We start from the raw sequence: 16,148 nt of genomic DNA, 5'->3' as shown, positions 1-16,148 counted from the left end.
TAAAATTTAGTGGATAATTAAAGTCCTATGAAGTAGGAGATTGGAGGCGGGGGGCGGGGGAGTGTGCAGAAGGGAAACTTTGGGGTTAGTTAAAGTGCCCTGGGCTACTCAGCTAATAATTGGCAGAGCTGAGATTTGAATCTACAACAGCCTTTGACCCAAATGTGCATGTTCAACAGTATGTTATGATCTAATTTGCTAATAATAGGTCATACTATTACTGCCAAATTGTTCTGCTTCAGGTCCAAATCTGATCCATTCATTCCCCTGCTCTGTAACATTACTTCAAAGTCTCCTCATTACTTCCAAACTTTGACAGGCTTACTTTTACATTCTCGATGATTTTGCCCACATCTGCTTCTCATCTTTGTTATTGTTTATGATTGATGAGGATTGACTGGCTAGAATAGAACAAAAAGGAAGAAAGATGCATTTCAAACTAACATTGGTACAATTCTATGGTTAGGATCTTTTGGTGTCTCCTGAAGTGACCCAGTGCCTGGCCGGATCTGATAGTACAGAACTCTTTGTTGCAAACTTAAAATTGTCTTCAGCATTTTGCCCTGCAGTTTAATTGGAAGAACACTGGTGCTTCAGTGCTGATTCCTGGTGTGGAAAAATTGAGCATTCCCTGGGGCCATTTGACTTTTCCTAATGTTACCTCCACAATGAAGCGCAACATTCCTCCCTAGAGATTTAAGGCCAGCAACTTTTAAATGATAGGTGAAAACTTAGCTTTAAGAAATGACATTTGCCATGAAAATCAAAGTCATTGGCAAGATCTTAGAAATCTCTATACATCTGGGGGGAAAATTAATTAGAGAAGATCAAGTTTAAAAATAGGTAAGATCTAAAGTAAGATAGCCCTTTAGCCTTATTTACCTAGTCAATGTAAAGAGCAATGCACATTTTTTTCCCCACCATTATTAATGGGTCAACTCTTTTCTTGAACAATTAATTGGAATGAATAAAGCTCATTCCATCTTTTTTTTTAGGAAAGAAGAATTAAGTAAAACAAATACTTCTTCCCTTTTTCTCATTCTTAAAAAATTTTAGGAAACCTTATTGACAACTAATTGTGTATCACATTCAGCTAGTTTTATAATGCAGAGCAAGTCTGGTCATTGCATGGAATGTTTCTCCTTTGGCTTCATTCCTTAAACTTGAAATTAATGTTTTGTGGAAAAAATGAAAAGCACCCTTATTTGGTGCCTGCCCCAGACCCTTTTGAAAGGAAACACAGCAGAGGTCTGAATATCAGACAATTACAGGATTACAGACAGTTACAGGGATTCCCGGAGAAGGCAGTGGCACCCCACTCCAGTACTCTTGCCTGGAAAATCCCATGGACGGAGGAGCCTGGTAGGCTGTAGTCCATGGGGTCGCTAAGAGTTGGACACGACTGAGCGACTTCATTTTCACTTTTCACTTTCATGCCTTGGAGAAGGAAATGACAACCCACACCAGTGTTCTTGCCTGGAGAATCCCAGGGACAGGGGAGCCTGGTGGGCTGCCGTCTATGGGGTCACACAGAGTCAGACACGACTGAAGCGACTTAGCAGCAGCAGCAGCAGCAACAGGGATTCCAGTGCACTGGAATGAAGTTCCAGTCTAATGAAGTTCTGTCATAAGGGAAGTGTTCATCTGTCTGCATTTTGTGTGTGGGTCCTCTGTTATTTATTAGGATTGGAGACAGAGAAGGGAGGAGTCCAGGCAAACATGTAATGTGTCAGGAACTGAATCCTAGCAAATGCCTTGATGTCTAGCAAATACCTCTGCCTTCTCCTGTCCCTTTGCTTTTCCTTAGTGACTTAAGGTGGAGGAGAATGTGTATACAGGCTATTACAATGCACTTAGGCAGGAGTGTATGGGCATGAGAGAGATGGAGAGAACCAGAAAAATTACCAAGAAGACTGCCTTAGAGAACTTATTTTGGGGAGGTAAACAAAGTCGACAAGAACATGAACTCGGACAGCACTCTACTCTGTAGGGATGTGTTTGGAATGATTCTCAGCTGGTTAATTTGCTTATTACCAGGTTTCTCTTTGTTTTTCAAACATAGAAAAGTGTCTGCTATACTGGCACAGGCTGAGCATCCTTATACACTGATGGGCTTGGGTTGGTGATGGTGATACTGCTATGATGAGAGAATCTTCCCCATTACAATTTTGCTTAATGCCAGACTCATAATGCTGCCTAAATACTGACAGCTTCTGTGGGGGCATAGTAGAAATAGCATTATACCAGATAGTCAACAACAGCATGCCTTCTATGTGCTGGGAATTCAAAGATGAATGAGAATCAGTTCTTGTCTTCTAGAAGCTCACAAGGTATCAGGGTAGAGAGTAGCTATGTTAACAAATAATTGCAGTGCATTCTGTTAAGTGTTAGAATAGTGGGATGTCCTACTGCATAGAGATTAGGAAAGACTTTCCATGGAGATGAAAAATTAAGGGAGCCTTACTGTGGAATTTGGGGCTTCTCAGGTGGCTCAGTGGTAAAGAATCCTCTTGCCAAACAGGAGACGCAGGTTTGATCCCTGGGTTGGGAGGATCCCCTGGAGAAGAAAATGGCAACCCATTCCATTACTCTTGCCTGGGAAATTCCACAGACAGAGGAGCTTGGCGGCCTACAGTCTATGGGGTTGCAAAGAGTCACACATGACTTAGCAACTAAACAACAACTATATGGAATTTATTGAGAAAATTAGTGGCGAAGTACATTTTAGGTGAGAAAAGTGACCCCCTTTGAATAATTTCGTGTGTTATGAATTCCAAGTGGGATATGTTTCTGTCATAGTATGTTTACAATTTTTGTCCCTCTCATGAATTCATTAACTGAGTGAATTCATCACTGGGGACAGTGAGGGAAAAACAGAGTCCCTGTGCTTGTAACGTATATACTAACAGGAATATGAGATGTGACAAAAGCTACTGGGGTCACTGTTTCGTATAAAATAGCATTTGAGCAGAACCCTAGTGGCAGGAGGGAGCAAGTCCATCCAAAGATACTGTGTTTCAGAAAGAGGAAGCAGAAAATGCACAGGCCCCCGTGGTTGGAAATTGCTCTGCAGGTCTAAGTAGCAAGCTGCATGCCAGTGTGTCTGAAGCAGTGGGGAGAGGGCAGGAGAGACGTTAAAAGGGTGCATGGGATGTAGTTAGGGCTTTTGAACCAAGGTGAAGACTTGGGCTTTTCCTCTCAATTGGTTGGAAAACCGTTGGAGAGTTTGGACCTGTAAGTCAAGAGTGTAAGTGCCAAGAGGCTTGGCCTTAGAGTCAGACACATCTGAGTTCATATCTCGCTCTGCCACTTGAACTAGCTCTGTCCGCTTCCTCATCTATAAAATTGAGGCTTATTCTTCTTTCCATGAAAAGTCTCAGTGAGGAGGAAGAGTAACATGGTGGGGGTAGTATTAATAGTAGAAGAGGTAGATAGCAGTAAGATAATTTGTTTCTATTTGTTTTAAGAGGCAGGGTGTGAATGAGAGATGAATGTGCCTGGGTGTGAGAGGGGGCATTCTAAACAAAGTTCCACAATCAGGCCTTGCAGACACTGGGCTGTGGTTTCTGTAGAGAAGGAATAATGCAAATACCCAGATGGCTTGGATCAGCCATGAGTAATAACAGCAGCTGGGCCTTCCAGATCCTGAGAGCTCTCCAACTCACCTCCAGTTTTGAAGCAGTGTGTTAATAAATGAAGAAATGCCAAACAGTAACCAGCACTATTATATTTAAATATTTCTACTTAACAAATTCACTCTTGTGCAATGTAATTGTGCCATTTCTGAGCTAATTTCAGTTTTTATTTTTAAAGCATAAATTTAGAGAATACTGTGTATGCATGGTATGTTCTGTTAGTGTGATACAAGTTCAAGGTTGTATGATCAATACCTTTTTCTTTTCATTCTGTCACTCAATCTCTGTGACTGTGTATAAACTCTCATTAGGAGAAAAGATTAAATGTATAATTTGGGGGCTTTTGATGAATATAAATCCCAGGCCAAAACACCAACCAGCCAACCAACCTTCCAGCTATCTCTCCTGCTCTGCACATTAGACTTTAATAGTCCCTGTTGAATGCTGAGAATGAGGTCCCTGGTAACTTGCTGTTGTGTTCGAATTAGGTGTGCCCTCCTCACACTGGCTACTACCTACAGCTTCTACAAATCTACACCTCCTTCTTCTCCTTTGCACTGTCAGCTCTTGAAGAATGGGCTGTCTTAGCATCGCATCATGCGATGCTAGCTTATAGCCTGTGCTCAGTAACAGAAAACTGAGCTGGGCTACATTGGGAAGGTGAATCCTTCCAGAACATTTAGCTGGAGATGGTTGGACAAAGGAAGCTCACCAGCAGCTCTAGCAGTTTGAGAGACCAAGAGATCTTGATCCCAGGTTAGAACCACAGCCTCTAGGGAAGCCTGGAGTTGTGGGAAAAGTCGTCCCTCCCTGCGTGGATCCAATGTGTGGCTTTGGAGGATGCTGCCTGGTCATTAGTTAGTTCCTCGTTTTGTAAAACAGGGATTCTAACAACACACTCCCCTCAAGAGTGGTGGTGAGGCAGTTGCTGTTGTTGTTCAGTCGCTAAGTCATTTCCAACTCTTTGCAACCCCATGAACTGCAGCATGCCAGGCTTCCCTGTCCTTCACTATCTCCTGGAGTTTTCTCAAACTCATGTCCATTGTATCAATGATGCTCTCCAACCATCTCATCCTCTGTTACCCTCTTTTCTTCCTGTCCTCAATGTTTCCCAGCATCAGGGTCTTTTCCAATGAGTCAGCTGTTTGCATCAGGTGGCCAAAGTGTTGGAGCTTCAGCATCAGTCCTTCCAATGAACATTCAGGGTTGATTTCCCTTAGGATTGAATAGTTTGATCTCCTTGCAGTCCAAGGGACTCTCAAGAGTCTTCTCCAACACAATTCAAAGCATCAGTTCTTTGACACTCAGTCTTCTTTATGGTCTGGTTGTCACATCCATACATGACTACTGGAAAAAGCCATAGTTTTGACTATGCTGATCTTTGTTGGCAAAGTAATGTCTCTGCTTTTTAATATCTTGGAGAAGGCAATGGCACCCCACTCCAGTACTCTTGCCTGGAAAATCCCATGGGCGGAGGAGCCTGGTAGGCTGCAGTCCATGGGGTCACTAAGAGTTGGACACAACTGTGACTTCACTTTCACTTTTCACTTCCGTGCATTGGAGAAGGAAATGGCAACCCACTCCAGTGTTCTTGCCTGGGGAATCCCAGGGGCGGGGGAGCCTGGTGGGCTGCCGTCTATGGGGTCGCACAGAGTTGGACACGACTGAAGTGGTGACTTAGCAGCTTAGCAGCAGCATAAGGCAATAATATTGCAAACCAAGTGTTTCTTCCTTCTTTTCTTCCTCTTGCCTTCCCAGGACGCTCCACACAAAGCTTAGTCTATCTCTAGTTCTGAATTTGGTGCCTGCAAGTGGAGAGCAGCTATCAGTGCCTGAAGATTTGGAATATGCCCCTTTCTTTTCCTCTAAGTGGTCAGTGGTAATGGGAATTTCTATTTCCTTCTCCTTCCCTCTTTTTTATTTTTTAAGGAATTTTTTTTTAACCAGACTGTATTTTCTGTGGAAATGTGGATTTATTCAGAAATTCAATAGGGAATTTTATACAGAAATTTATAGGGAATTTATACAGAAATTCAATATTACTGATATTTCCAGGAGACTCATAGAAGCGTTTTGATTTGAAAGTGTCATTAGTGTAGAATGTATCAAACAGTGATTAGTGGGCATCATCGGGACTACCTGGATGATTCTTGCACATACTGGCCTCCCCAGGGCTCATGGGTCCATTATTTATAGAGGTGGGGGCCCAGGAATCTGCATTTGTTTACAGGCAAATAGGATTTATCTTGTATCTCTAATGAATAATAACCATGACCTTAGTGATGAAAATCCAATTTTCATAGTTGAAAGCACCAACTCTGTGCTTTCCTTCACATTCCTCACATAGATAATAACTTAAGTCCTCACAGCTATGACCTTAACTAGGCATTAAAGTACAGTTTACATTACATGACTTTCCCTGGTGGCTCAGATGGTTAAGAATCTGCCAGCAATACAGGAGACCCCGGTTTGATCCCAGGGTCAGGAAGATCCCCTGGCTAAGGAAATGGAAACCTACTCTAGTATTCTCGCCTGGGATATCCCATGGACAGAGGAGACTGGTGGGCTACAGTCCATGGGGTCACTAAGAGTCGGACATGACTAAGCAACTAACACTTTACGTAATGTTACCCATGGAAAGCGTGTAAGTCAATAGCTTTTAGTATATTTCCAGAGTTGTACAATTATCACCATAATCTATTTTTAAAACATTTCATCATCCCCCAAAGAAACTTTATTCTCATTAGCAGTCACTGCCCAAGGGTAGATATTATTACACCCGTTTTTAGAGGCAGGAAAATGGAGGCTCTGGACATTTAAGCAACCTACCTCCAACCCCCACAGTAAAGTAATGGAGCTGAGGACCATGGTCCGACTTCCTTGCTTCCAGAACCCATGATGTTTCACTATACCATGACCCCCTTTCAGGCACTTAAGACAGATTAAACATTTGTTTGGGGACACGTGCACCCGTGGGTGAGTCATGTCAATGTATGGCAAAAGCCACCACAATATTGTAAAGAAATCATCCTCCAATTAAAATACATAGATTATTTTAAAAATATTTTTTGGTGGGGAGGATAATTTGAGGTTCTGGTTTTATCCTAGTTCAGTAGTTTTAGGTAATGTATTTTCCTTTCCCATGCTGGCTTTGTAGGGTAAACAAACAGGTTTTAGAGATAAATAACAAGGTCCTACTATATAGCACAGGGAACTATATTCAGTATCCTATGATAAATCATAATGGAAAAGAATGTAAAAGAATGCATGTATATGTATAACTGAGTCACTTCACTATACAGCAGAAATTAACACTGTAAATCACCTACACTTCAATAAAATAAATTTTTAAAAATGTTTTAATTTTAGTTCCTTATGCAGCATAGTCTGATTTTAAGAGTTACATTAGAAATCAGCATGAGTGGGGCCTTCACTAGTGGTCCGTGGTTAAGAACCTGCCTTCCAGTGGAGGGGATGCAGGTTCCATCCCTGGTTGGGGAACTAAGCTCCCACATGCCAAAGGCCAACTAAGCCTGGACCGCAACACGGGTCACTAAAGATCCCACATGCTGAAATGAAGATCCCGCGTGCTGCAACTAAGATACAATGCAGCCAAATAAATAAATACTTTTTTAAAAGTCAGCATTACTGAAAGCCAGGAGAAACCAGTGTTTGGTCCTGTCCCTGGGGTGACTCATACCTCTGTAAGACTTGCTTTCTTCTTCTGTCAACTAAGGGAGTTGTTCCAAATCTTTTATTGATTCATTAAGCATTATTAGCTATTTATGGTGATTATACTAGATGCTGGATATTCAGAGAAAATAATGGCAATTTTAATACCGGCTATACTTAATTGGGCAAAAAATATGTCAGACACTGTCCCAGCTGTCATTCCATTTAGTTCTAACTTTCAAACCTGGTAGATAGTGAAGATCATTCTCTTCTCTAGGAAGCTGGAGGTATGTCGCTTAAATTCCCATGAGGAAACTTAGTCTTAGAAGGTTTAAACAATTTGTGTTGGTCACCCGGCTGAGATGGCTGAGGTCTAAATGATTCCAAAGCCTGGACCTTAGTCCTCACACTGCTATCTCGGCAAGCAGAAGTTGTTCTTACCTTCACTACTCATGTTTCTAAACAAATACTTGCAGCACAATGTGAAAGTAAATAATTCAGTGAAGGCTCTAAAGGAGGTTTAATTTTCTCACCTCTTTTTGGGTGGGTCCTGAGAAGGCTCAACCCAGATGAGCCTCTGGGTTCTGTTGGAGGCATAGCTGATAATGCCTTTCTCCCTCTCCTGTAGAAGCTCTTTGCTTACTATCTGCAGGTGGGTGTTTTAGGACTACTTCACTCCTGTAGTACCAGGCAGAACCCTGTTTGTTAAGCAGTACTAGGCTGGGAGGGACCAGCACCTCTGGGATATATTTGCCAACTTCAGTTTACTCCTGTGGCCTCCTTGGCCGTGTGTTTACAGAGCCGGACTCGAATAAACTAGACATACAGAGAGTCCTTCTGCAGGTGTTCCCCAGCAAGTACTGGGTTGGTCAAAAAGTTCATTCGAGTTTTTCCATATGATGGAATTCCGTTCCTTTCATTTTTTCAAACCCAAATGAACTTTTCTGGCCAATTCTATAACATCAGTAACCAAAAGGAAAGTCGCTTTCTCAAGGACACAACTTGCCCGTGGGTTGCTCAAGAAACTTGAAGAAGGCAGTTTGTTGAGCCTGGGAGCCAAGCTTGTCAAGGCACTGGGAGCTAATGGGAAAGCCATTTCCTGAAAATATGGAGTTTTTAATAAGTCTTGTCACTGTGGAAGGCTTCAGAGTGCTGATTTGGAAGAGTTCCTGAAGTTGGGAGGAGGACACAGGAAATCTCAAATGACTTTTTATTCCTGGGAATGGCTGTTCTTTTTGAAGGATTTTTAAAAGCTACTATTTACTGAGCGCTTATTGTATGTCAGGAATAAGTGCTACGTAAGCACTGAACCTCACAAAAGCCCTATGAATTCGCTATTATTGTCACTTCTCTTTTACAAATTAGGAAATGCTGTACATCTAACCTCTCCATAGCCACTCAGCTGGTAACAGGATTTTGTGTGCGTGTGTTTTTTTTAACTTTTCTTTTACATTCCTATTTTTTTAAACCCTAAAAGCTCGAAAAAACATTTGAGCCAGCATTTATTTATTCATTATAATTATACTGTGAATCTGAGCCCAGGGAACCATATTCATTGAGATGTGAGTTAATGATTATTGCTGAGAATCATGGCATGCTGGAGCCATTGCAGGCAGGCTTGTTACCATGGTATTCAATATGCGTGACAGGCACCCTGGCTGTGAGAGCCTGAAAGATGATACAGTGAGGAGGACCTGGGAGACATTCGTGTAATCATATTAGCATCACATTTATTCCAGAAAGGCTGACTGCTCGGCTTCATGTCTTAATGTCCACATTTAAACTCACCACTCTCAAGATTGGCTTTCTCTACTTAAATTTTCTTGTTAAAATATCTGTTCCTCTAATATTTTGCCTCTCCTCCTGCAACAAGTTTTAGAGATATGTTTATAACATTTTTCCTAATAATTTAAGTCAGATTTTACCAACAAATATAATTTTCTCGACACATCTATTTCATATAGCAGAAAGACCCAGCCTTAGAAGCTGCTCAAAAGTCTAGCCATTGATAGTTTAATAAGATTCTAGTACAACAATAGAGTAGAAATTTTAGGATCACCAAGTTTTATATAATCTAACTCAATTTTTCCCTTTATAGGTTAGGGAAAGTAGATATAGGGAGGCTTAAAGCCTTCATCAGGCATAGAGATGGTTTATACAGAGCTGGTTTATATGGAGTTGCAATTTGACATTGTTAGTTATTAGCATTTGTGACAAATTTAGATTTATAGTTTCTGTGCTTAATGATTATACTAAAAAAAAAGCACCTCTTTACATAAAAGGATGTACCAGAAAAATTCTCTCTATTTGGATATGGCATAAATGAACATTTCATTTGAAAACCATACAAACAGCCTCCCAGTAGCAAGCATATTTTGAAATGTCGAAAACTAGTCTTCAGCTCAGAATGCAACATTGCAGCTATGCTTTAAACTCGAACAGTTGCTTTTCATTAAGTTATTTTTAAATCATTTTTTTGAACAACTATTTCTCCATCTTATTCCATAATATTCCATAATATCTATGGAAGTGTTGTAGGGGTTGTAAAATTGAATAAAACAGTCCCTTGGAGGATTTTATAATTTTACAAAGGAGATAAGACTCATGGGAAAATTTATTTAAGGTCCTTCAAGTGTCATTTGAAGGATCAAAGGCAATCCAGTTCATTTGGCTCCTAAAGTTGTCACAGACCCTCGGGATAGTAACCGGCTTCTAAATGGACTCGATAGTTTTCGTTGTGAGAAGGCTTAGCAACAGTGGAGGGAAGTGGGTGCATGCTTCTGAGCATGTGGAATATAAACATTCTTAAAGCACCTATTTCATCATGTCACTCCCCAACTACAAATCCTTTCTAATGGTTCTTTATTTATTGGCAAAGAGACATTTATTCATTTACTCATTCAAAAAATATTTACTCAGTGCCTAGCATGTGTGTAAAATCCAACTCCTCTTCCTGGCTTGAAAGACCTCCAGAGTCTAGCCCCATCATTTCTCTTCCATTGAGTTCAGTTTTATTTCCAAAAGCTCCCCTTATGCAACTGACTTTGTGTCATAACTACAGACTTGCAGGGTCTCTAGATTGTAAGCTTTTCTACAATAGAAGCAATCTTCTTATCTTTGAACCCCCATTTTCCAAACATACAGACCTGTGCTGAGTAAGTCCATTTTAAGGATTTTCTTAAAGCCAAAGGATGTAGAACATAGGGTCCATGTGGGCAAGGAGTTTGTTACATTCATTTTTGTATCCTTAATATCCAGAACAGTGCCTGGCCCAAAGTACATAGTAAGACCCTCTCTGTGAATGCTCTGAAATGTTCTCGCCTAAGCTCTTTTTTCTTTTTTCCTATTTAAATCTGACCTCAATTTCAAGCCCACGTCCCATCTCTTCAGAGTCCTGCCTCCCATCTCCCCCACCTCCCCAACCCTCCATGAACTCTGACAGCACCTTGGGTCTGTGCCAGGCATGCTGAGTTCATACGGAGACTGCATTGCACTGTTCACTATTCCTTCTTACTTTTAATTTTTAATTTCTTCCTCCAACTAGAGAGCTCAGTCTAGAGCTATATTTTACATAGTTTCTGACTCTGTCAGAAAGGACATGATTGATTCACTGAGTTATTAACTAAGCATAGTCATTTAAGTCTAGAAAGGGTTTCAGGGTTTCCAGTTCCCTTTGTCCTTAATGGATGGATTCCTAAGGACCTGAGCATTTGTGCAGGCTTGTGCACAGATAGAACACTGAGTACCAAAGACTATTTTAAAGTGCCCTCCTCTAAGAATAAATGCATAGCCATTTAAATACCTCACCTTTCTTTTTTCCCCTTCAAGGTGAAATTTAAAAAGCCTTAATGGAGATCGAAGGTGTAGGGAGTGAGGACGAGTTAGGAGAGTGGAAGTAGGGGAGTGGAAATCTGGCACCACCTGCAAAGCGAGTCAGCTTTCCGTTTCTGAGAGGTTCCACGTGCATTGTCATGAATATTACTTATAGTCAAGTTACACTGGCTAAAGGCTGAATCTTTCCAACATGTGGAACTGATTTGCTTGCTTTTTTCCCTCTTACTCCCTTTGAAAGCCACAACAACAACAACAACAAAAATTCAATAACCCTTCAAAAGCTTTATTGCATTTAGGAAAGTGTTTCCGTCTTGTTTTGCCCGTCTTTGTTCTCTGGGTTCGTATTTACCCACTGACTCTCCTGGTTTCAATGCTACAACAGGAAATCAAGTGATCAAGGCTAGAAACTTTGCTTGCTGAGATTATTGCTTTAGATTTCCCCGGCTAAATCAGACTGCAGCATATTGCTTTTCCCCTGTAATTTTTTTTTTTTTAATTTTATTTTATTTTTAAACTTTACATAATTGTATTAGTTTTGCCAAATATCGAAATGAATCCGCCACAGGTATACATGTGTTCCAAAACTAGCAGCCCTTTGTAAAGGTGACAGTTGTCACCGATTTGTGACTCCGTGCCAAGCTTCCTTGCTATTCAGAGCTTCTGTTGGTATGAAGGGTGTTAACTGCCTTCAGATTAAGGAATTCATAATTTGAGTTCTTTTGCAAGCTTTAAGTAGCCAGGGGGCTATGTGTGTATGTACTTAGAGCCTGAAGAGGACAGGGAAGGAAAAACAGAGGTAATGGGGGAAGGCTCTATTAATAGCTTGTTGAGAGAAGGGGAAGTTTTTTATCTTAAAGAGAAAGGACACTTTCTTCCCTTTTTCGCCAGCTGATTGACAGGCCAAACTAACGGTCTGATGACTTAATACTTAAATTAATGGGTGCACACATGCTTATTTTGCTTACTATGTACAGTTCACTGTGGTAAGGACTCATGGCATGGACCAGTTATCAAAGAATTTACAACAAAGTCAGAACCTAGAAGTCCAAAACAGTGGTATGAAATAAACTGTAAACAGTAGTTGGTTTTTACTGGATGGTCAGACAATAGATTATTTTTCTCCTCTTCTTCCTTTACATATTTTCAAGTTTTCTACAGTGTGTGTATTGTTTTAATTGTAGCATAGACTGTCTTTATTGCAGAGATTCAGAGAAGGGAGAAATTATCTTTGGGAAGTTGTTAAGAATGAGGTGAGACTTGAGTTGGTAAATATTTGTACAGGTATTTTTGCTCCCTTATACCTCTAACCATCATAGAATTAACTGTCATTAACAGAATATTGTTAAGAGGTTAACATAAATGGAATAGAAGAATAATAGAATAACTATCAAGATTGTTTGAATAACTATCATAATGGTATGTGAAATATATTCATAATGTTTTTAGTGTAGTCTATATAAATTTATCTTCACATGAATCAGGTTAACATACACGACGTTCCTAATGCTGGACAGATAGTAGCATTAGCTATTATCATTTTTTATATATAGCAACTGTAAAACAAAATAAGGAAGTCTGTTGGGCAGGACGTGTGTGTACAGGGTACCATTTGCACAGGGTCATCTATTGTATACTGATTAGTTTTGTTTTAAATTCCCAATCTAGGCGTCTTCCTCTACTATGATTTTCAGTACCTAAGCATTTCCTTTTGTCATGATCTGCAATAGCCCTGTTTCTTGCAAATCACCATGGTATTCAAGATCAGTTTTTTATAGTAAGAATGAAGCATGAGACCCTGGACTTATTTTTTCCTCTGTAAGCTCTCAAGGTGGTGATCTTGTACAAATGATTCTTTGTAGAGTTTAGTTGTAACTCCGAATGTATGTCTTTTTTTTTTCTAGTGTGTCAACTCTTTGAAAAATGTCTTTATCCATCATAAAGGAAATTCATGCTCCATTTTGAGATTGGGGGGATGGGGAGGAGGGAATATATATATGTTCTGGATTCATTATTCGCAGGCAAGCCCTGTTACTATTAGAGTCATTTTCTAGATTTTACCTAAGTTTTCTTTATTAAGATGATGATTATATAGAGGATGATACATAAACTTAGGAGTAAGGCAAATTTTGCACCCAGACTTGGCCACTTACTTACAGTGTTCTACATTTGGGCAAACTAAACTTCTCAGAACCTGTTTTCTCCCCTGTAAAATGATGACATAGTAACTACTATGAAGAGTTGTTATATTAAGTGAAATGTGTTGCAAAGCCCCTGAATCCATTCTGTGCCCTTGTTAATATATATGATAACACTTACGTATAATGTGACCCCCACACATATAATTAGAACAGTATGTGTATATTTAAATGCTGATTTTAAAATATGAACAATAAGAAAAGTAATTGTAAACATTTTTATTAGCTGTGCAATATATTTTTGATTGGATGAAGAGTAATTAATTGGTTCCCCTGTTGTTAGTCACTTAGGTTATTATTTTTAGTGGTAACCTTTTTAACACTCTTAATAAACTCTTTTCTGGAGTTACCTGTATCCAGAATGAACAAGTTTAGAGATTTTTTTCAGTGATGGAGTTTTCTGGCACCAGATTTGTGATCTCAGAATGAGAATGATGAGAGTGACCTTATAAAATGTCATTTTTCTGGACTGTCTATATGTTTTTCAGAGTGAGGTTAAATAGTTTGGTAAAAATCAGATGATTCCTATTCTGGGCAGAAGAAATCCTTTATAACCTAGTAGAAGTTTATTCATGGAGTATGCTTTAGGGGAGAATAAAGTTATGCATATGTTTTCTTCCCTGAAACACTTAAAAATTAAGTTGTCATTAATTCCCTGTCCAGTGGTTGTTGGAGTTTGTATTAATGATAGCACTTTCTCTTTTAAGGGTTAATGTTGGTTAACATCTCGAGATAACAGTGGTGACCTATATTTTCTTCCCCTTTGGCCTCAATTCCTAGAATGGTAGGAAGAGATCCAGAGAGGAATGAAGCTGTTAGTGAATTTGTCAGCCAAACTGGCTTGCGACAGAGAGCTGTAAATATCAAGAGAATACACTTTTGAATTAAAATTCAGTCCTGCATTTTCTTAGCAAAGATCAGGGAAGGAGACCAACAGAATCTCATTAGATTTGCAGAGGTATTTATTTCTCTGCTGTGGTTTTGTGCCCTACCATTCATTTAAACATCTAGTTAAAATTTGGCAGAGCTGTTGGCAGAGTGAAGGTGGGGCCAACTGTCTGGACTGACCATCTTATTGAACTCTCTTGTAATTGTTGCTATTCCAGTTAAGTAGAATTCTCTTACCCTCTGTTAAGCAGACTCAATTAAATGGAGAGATTTGGGAGGGAAAGATAGTGGGTAGGGAGGATGGGTCAATGGAGTGAGGACTTGGGGACAGGCAAGGACTAAAGTGGGAAAGTAGCCACCACCACCCCACCCCCCTGCCCATACACACCCACACCCACTGCCCCCTCCCCGGCCTCCCCCGCCCACACCAGGATGTCTTTGTTTTTTTCTTCCCTTGCAAGAGAGGTCTGGGGAAACTGTATTCAAGTGCTCTTTAATTTCCTCTTGGGGGGAGGAGGAGGAATGCAGTTCTTAGGAAATAAAAGAACAATATATACAGAGGCAATGTGATTAACTTGCATTATATAAGTTTAGATCATCCAAGTTGGATGAGATTCTAATAAAGACACCTTTTTTATTTTCTTGCTGAAAATTCAAGTTAGTACAGTACCATTGAATGAGAAGCTGAACAACTAAGTCATGTTGTATACCTAGGGTGTGAGAGAGTAATTAATATGTAGCCTCAGGGAAGGCTCAGGAGACCTTATCTTTGCATTGCTAAGTAACTCCTCAGTATTGGTACCGTCCAGTTTCATCTGGATTGCAGAGTGAGATGTAGATTCTTTTTTGAGTATAGCCCAGGTAATAGATTATTGTGCTTTTTAGAAATGTAGAAATAATTTTTTTAAATATACAAAAAAAAGTTTGTCTAGGGTGCATTTTAAAGAGACTGCCTAGAGTGTGCATATAAAGTAGACTTATTGCAGTATAGCATATACACAACACAGTGTACAGTCACACATATATAGCTGGATGAGCCCTCACAAAAGCACACACATCCTTGTAACCAGCATCTCGATCAAAAGACAGAACACTTCAGCATCCCAGAAGCAGCCTTCACATCCTAATCAGTTGAAGGCAACCACTATCCTGGCTTCTAATCAGCTAGATTGGCTTTGCCTGGTTTTGAACTTGATAGAAACGGGATTTCATTCTTTGTGTCCTGGTGTCTAGCTTCTTTCGCTCAGTGTTACTTGTGAGAGTCATCATGTTGATGCATGTTGCAATTGTGCGTTCATTTCATCTCACCCAAATACTCCACCCTGTGAATTCACACAATTTGTCTATTCTGTTGCTGATTGGCATTCGTATAATTTCCAGGTTGGGGCTCTTATGAGTAGTGCTGTTATGAACATTCTTAAGTTTTTCTTTTGATAAACATGTACACATTTCTGCTAGGTATATACCAGGATAGGAACTGCTAGGACATAGGATGTGCAAATAATTTAGAAGATATTGTCAGTTTTCCAGGCTATGTGTTTTAATGAGAGAAAGGTCAGTTTTATCTTTAGATCAGGGTATTCAGTTGCCCTGAGCTGCATCTTCTTGTTGTTCTTTTAATTATGGAAATAAATATGACTGACAAAAAGGGGTTGGTGAACTATTATCCTTAAAATAACTTGTTTAAAAAAAAAAGACTCCTCACCCATTTTAATGATCTGTTCATTATACAACAAAGTGTATTTTTATTTCTAGTATTTGGCAAGAATGAGAAAGAATAGTGGGCAAGAACAAGCCTTTTACTTCCAGGGATTTGTGCATTGAGAAGATTGACTTCAAACCCCCTCCAGCTTGTGTTCGAATTAAGAGTTCAAATGTCTGGAATTCCCTTGGTCCTCCAGGGAACTGGAATAAGGGAAAGTGA

The 16,148-nt window shown here is 39.9% G+C and overlaps 1 protein-coding gene across 1 annotated transcript in view; it reads left to right on the top strand.

Annotated features, from left to right (window-relative positions):
- The window catches only part of CACHD1 (cache domain containing 1), a 234,983-nt gene that overhangs the window by 75,658 nt on the left and 143,177 nt on the right, over positions 1-16,148 (top strand). The window lies entirely within an intron of this gene.

Source organism: Bos indicus, chromosome 3, assembly GCF_029378745.1.
Source record: "Bos indicus isolate NIAB-ARS_2022 breed Sahiwal x Tharparkar chromosome 3, NIAB-ARS_B.indTharparkar_mat_pri_1.0, whole genome shotgun sequence".
Lineage (NCBI taxonomy): Eukaryota > Metazoa > Chordata > Mammalia > Artiodactyla > Bovidae > Bos > Bos indicus.
This window is presented reverse-complemented; position numbering and strand designations above follow the sequence as displayed.